Source organism: Solanum dulcamara, chromosome 9, assembly GCF_947179165.1.
Source record: "Solanum dulcamara chromosome 9, daSolDulc1.2, whole genome shotgun sequence".
NCBI classification, from domain to species: domain Eukaryota; kingdom Viridiplantae; phylum Streptophyta; class Magnoliopsida; order Solanales; family Solanaceae; genus Solanum; species Solanum dulcamara.
This window is the reverse complement of record NC_077245.1, coordinates 66,266,273-66,271,769: the sequence shown is the minus strand read 5'-3', so window position 1 is coordinate 66,271,769 and position 5,497 is coordinate 66,266,273. Positions and strand designations below refer to the sequence as shown.

General features: G+C 44.4%; 1 pseudogene; it reads left to right on the top strand.

Moving 5' to 3' along the window:
* The first annotated feature begins 1,216 nt into the window (after positions 1 to 1,216).
* LOC129904861 (28S ribosomal RNA) lies at positions 1,217 to 4,361 on the top strand (annotated as a pseudogene).
* Positions 4,362 to 5,497: the final 1,136 nt, after the last annotated feature.

Here is a 5,497-nt window from a genome sequence, read left to right as displayed (position 1 = left end):
ATCTTTTTTGCAAAATTAGTTTTTAAAACTTCAAGAGGCGACCTAGGGAAAATTCTATCAATTCCCATGGATTTTCATGCTTAAGGTAAGGATTTTACTCTCTAAATTCATACTATAATTCCTAGAACCTAGAAGGTAAGGTTGGTAATCATTGAGGGAGGGTTTGAACTTAAAACTAATGGTGGGAAATAACCTTAGGGTGAGGTTAGGATCATGGGTTTAGCCTAGGGTATGAATTGTATTATATTTCCTAATAGTTAGGCCATTGCGTTGATCTTTTATACGTAATTACTGTTTTCTAGACAAAGAATGAAAAGAACGAACCCGGAAAGGAAAGGCTCTTGCATTGGAAGGTTGTTGAAGCTTGAAATTGAGTTAGGTGATGGTCTAGTTTCCTGTATGTATCTCATATACTTGTTAAATTGCTTCATTATATGTATGTGTATTTATGAATAGGGAAACATGCTAGATTATGTGTGAAATGATCACTTGTTGGCTTGTTTTGTGATGAAACTGTGTTTGATGGTATAAATATTCTAAATATTGAATTTATTTATGATTGTGGTATTCTTGGATCGGGTGTCACATTCTGAAATATATTTGGATTGGGTGTCATGTTTTGACACGATATATTTGAATTGGGAGTCATATTCCGACACATATTAGATCAGGTGTCACATTCTAATACAAAATTGATTATTTGTAGGTCCCTTGAGAGGATCCTTGTGTGAAATTATAGAATGCATAGGATATTGAGTTATGATATTGCTGAACATAGTTGAACTTGAGGTTAGTTTTCTTATTTTGTATATGTATATGCCTATTATGTTGAATTTGCGTATCTATGATCTTCTTACTGGCTAACCGTGTGATCCTACCAATACACTGTTATTTTGTGTACTGATACTACTCTTGCTCTACCATTTTATTGAGTATAGGGCATATTCATCCCACTTTAGAGAGACCCCGATTGGAAGATTGAAAGCTTGTTCAAAGTCCAATGGTGAGCTTTCCCTCACTCTCTGCCTCAACCATTCATTCCAGTGATCTTTGCAATCAATCTCTCCCACAATAGCTAAAAGATGTCGTCAACGTTGTTGCACGAGTACTACGACAAACCCATACCACGAGTACACTAATAAGAGAGGAACTATAAGTAAAAAGATTCACTCTGCTCGGGCTCCCAGACCCTGTTCGCGCTTAGGCGCTTTGACCGTGACCCCAGGTCAGGCGGGATTACCGGCTGAGTTTAAGCATATTAATAAGCGGAGGAAAAGAAACTTACAAGGATTCCCCTAGTAATGGCGAGCGAACCGGGAACAGCCCAGTCTTAAAATCGGGTGGCCCCATTATTTGAATTGTAGTCTGGAGAAGCGTCCTCAGCGGTGGACCGGGCCCAAGTCCCTTGGAAGTGGGCGCCAGAGAGGGTGAGAGGATCATTATGACCAGACCCTATCGCACCACAAGGCGCTGTCTACGAGTCGGGTTGTTTGGGAATGCAGTCCAAATCGGGCGGTGAATTTCATCCAAGGCTAAATATGGACGAGAGACCGATAGCAAACAAGTATCGTGAGGGAAAGATGAAAATGACTTTGAAAAGAGAGTCAAAGAGTATTTGAAATTGTCGGGAGGGAAGCAGATGGGGGCCGGCGATGTACCCCAGTCGGATGTGAAATGTAGACAAGCCCATCTGCCGATCGACTCGAGGTGTAGACCAGTGTGGATTGGGGGCCGGCCAAAGCCCGGGCTCTTAATACTCCTATGGAATTCCATCTCCTCAATTGTGGTAGGCAGCGTGTGCCTCCGGCGTGCTTCGGCATCTGCGCACTCCGGACGCTGGCCTGTGGGCTCCCCATTCAATCTATCTTGAAACACGGACCAAGGAGTTTGACATGTGTGTGAGTCAATGGGCGATTAAACCCATAAAGCATAAGGAAGCTAATTGGTGGGATCCCCCCGAGGGGTGCACCGCCGACCGACCTTGATCTTCTGAGAAGGGTTCGAGTGTGAGCATATCTGTCGGGACCCGAAAGATGGTGAACTATGCCTGAGCGGGGCAAAGCTAGAGGAAACTCTAGTGGAGGCTCGCAGCGATACTGACATGAAAATCATTCATTAGACTTGGGTATAAGGGCGAAAGACTAATCGAACTGTCTAGTAGCTGGTTCCCTCCAAAGTTTCCCTCAGGATAGCTGAAGCTCGCGTGCGAGTTCTATCGGGTAAAGCCAATGATTAGAGGCCTCGGGGGCATAAGGAATGTGTAACAACTCACCTGCCAAATCAACTAGCCCCGAAAATGGATGGCTCTTAAGCGCGCGACCTACACTCGGCCATCGAGGCAAGTGCCAGGCCCCGATAAGTAGGAGGGCGCGGCGGTCGCTATAAAACCTTGGGCACGAGCCTGGGCAGGATGGCCGTCGGTGCAGATCTTTGTGGTAGTAACAAATATTTAAATGAGAACTTTGAAGGCCGAAGAGGGGAAAATTTCCATGTGAACGACACTTTCACATGGGTTAGTCGATCCTAAGTATCGGGGGAACCCCAACCGATAGCGCGTTTCGCGCTTACTCGAAAGGGAATCAGGTTAAAATTCCTGAACTAGGATGTGGCAGTTGACGAAAATGTTAGAAAGTCCAGAGACGTCGGCGAGAGCCTCGAGAAGAGTTATCTTTTCTGTTTAACAGCCTGCCCATCTGGAATTGGCTCAGTCAGAGGTAGGGTCTAGCGGCTGGAAGAGCACCGCACATTACGTGGTATCCGGTGCGCTCCCGGTGGCCCTTGAAAATCCGGAGGACTGAATGCTGTCCATGCTCGATCGTACTCATAATCGCATCAGGTCTCTAAGGTGAACAACCTCTGGTTGATGGAACAATGTAGGCAAGGGAAGTTGGCAAAATAGATTCGTAACTTCGGGAAAAGGATTGGCTCTAAGGGCTGGGCACAGGGGTCTCAGTCCCAAACCCGTTGGCTATTAGTGGACTACTCGAGCTGCTCCCGTGGTGAGAGCGGGTCACCGCGTGCCAGCCGGGGGATGGACTAGGAGCGGTTCCTTCCCCGTGCATCGAACAGTCAACTCAGAACTGGTACAAACAAGGGGAATCTGACTATTTTAATTAAAACAAAGTAGTGCGATGGTCCCAATGGATGTTTACGCAATGTAATTTCTACCCAGTGCTCTGAATGTCAAAGTGAAGAAATTCAACCAAGCACGGGTAAACGGCGGGAGTAACTATGACTCTCTTAAGGTAGCCAGATGCTTTGTCATCTAATTAGTGATGCGCATGAATAGATTAACGAGATTCCCACTGTCCCTGTCTACTATCCAGCGAAACCACAGTCAAGGGAACGGGCTTGGTAGAATCAGCGGGGAAAGAAGACCCTATTGAGATTGACTCTAGTTTGACTTTGTGAAATGACTTAAGAGGTGTAGTATAAGTGGGAGCCGAAAGGCGAAAGTGAAATACCACTACTTTTAATGTTATTTTACTTATTCCGTGAATCGGAAGCGGGGCACTACCCCTCTTTTTGGACCCAAGGCTCGCTTTGTGGGCCGATCCAAGCAGAAGACATTATCAGGTGGGGAGTTTGACTGGGGCGGCACATCTGTTAAAAGATAACACAGGTGTCCTAAGATGAGCTCAATGAGAACAGAAATCTCATGTGAAACAGAAGGGTAAAAGCTCATTTGATTCTGATTTCCAGTATGAATACGAACCGTGAAAGAATGGCCTAATGATCCTTTAGACCTTCGAAATTCGAAGCTAGAGGTGTCAGAAAAATTACCACAGGGATAACTAGCTTGTGGAAGCCAAGCATTCATAGCGACATTGAGTTTTGATCCTTTGATGTCGGCTCTTCCTATCATTGTGAAGCAGAATTCACCAAGTGTTGGATTGTTCACCTACTAATAGGGAACGTGAGCTGGGTTTAAACCATTATGAGATAGGTTAGTTTTACCTTACTGATGAAAGTGTCGCAATAGTAATTCAACCTAGTATGAAAGGAATCGTTGATTCACATAATTGGTCATCGCACTTGGTTGAAAAGCCAGTGGCGTAAAGGTACCGTGTGCTGGATTATGACTGAACGCCTCTAAGTCAGAATCCGGGCTAGAAGCAATGCATGCACCCGCCATCCGCTTGCCGATCCGCAGTAGGGGCCTCTATCCCCCAAGGGAATGTGTCATTGGCTAAGCCATCACGACGGAAGAGTCGCGGCGGCCACCATGAAGTACAATTTCCATCGAGCGGCGGGTAGAATCCTTTGCAGATGACTTAAATATGCAATGGGGTATTATAAGTGGCAGAGTGGCCTTGCTTCCACGATCCACTGAGATTCAGCCCTTTGTCGCTTCGATTCGTTCCCCCTTCCCCGTCCAAATCTAATCATTTTCCAACTCTTCTAAAAGGAGGATTACGCACCGCGAAATGCTACTAAGTGTTGAAAAATAACTATGAAGAGTCGCACCGCACGTAATAAGTAAGCAATGCGTTGAGCTATTCTGTCATGCTGCTGTGGACTTTCTCATTAGTCTTAGTCCTTCTTTTGGGACTCAGATGTTCAGACACTATTTTAATATTATGACTTCTTTTGGGAGTATTTCCCTTTTCTTATTCAGATATTCTGTTTGAGTTTTGGTATGAACGACTTTCAGTTCCTAGGATGTTTCGGCACTTCTATAGATATTTAATTTTCTAGATGAGTTTATGGGAACTCAGTCTTATTCTAGTTTTTATTCCTACTTCCGCAAGTCTTTAACTATTTATCTCATAAGTTTGATAAGTTGGGCTGAAAGAAATAGTTCTCCCACTAGAGGGTTATTGTGGGTGCTAGTCACGGTGGTTCGGGTTTATGAAAAGATTAGTATTAGAGCCTAGGTTTGTTGTTCTCATCGTACCAAAATAAGTCTAGTAGAGTCTTACGGAATGGTATAGAGACGTCTGTACTTTTCTTTGAGAGGCTATAGAATTTTAGAAAAAGTTTCATTTTCTTCTTTCCTTCGTGCTAAAACTTGATTCTAATTGGTATTTGGCGATCCAAATTGGTATCTAACCTTTTTCACTCTCTTTTTTGTTGATGGTAAACACTCGCTATAATGGTGTCAGGCCTGTAGCTCTAGTAGAGCCATAAAAAGGGCCAGCCATTTAAGAGCATAGCAAAGGAAAAGGCAGAAGAGGGAGGTGAGGCAGGGGTAGAGGTAGAGCAATACCTTTCGAAGTAGAAGTTTCCATTGAGGAGGTATTGGTAGATGAGTCCCCTCCTGCACCTCAGAATGAGTTTGAAGGAGAGGTGGAAGTTGGAGAAGATCAAGATCAGATTGAACAGGAAGAGGACACCCATTTTGGGGCTACTGGTATTTCCCTATTTGGATCCAATATTAGCTTAGAAGATCATGGCCTTTTTGAGTGGGCTGGCTGGAAATAGCTCCATCTCCACCATGCTTGCAACACCTGTTTTTGTTACTCTTCCATTTGCTATTTCAACTTAGCTAGCAGAT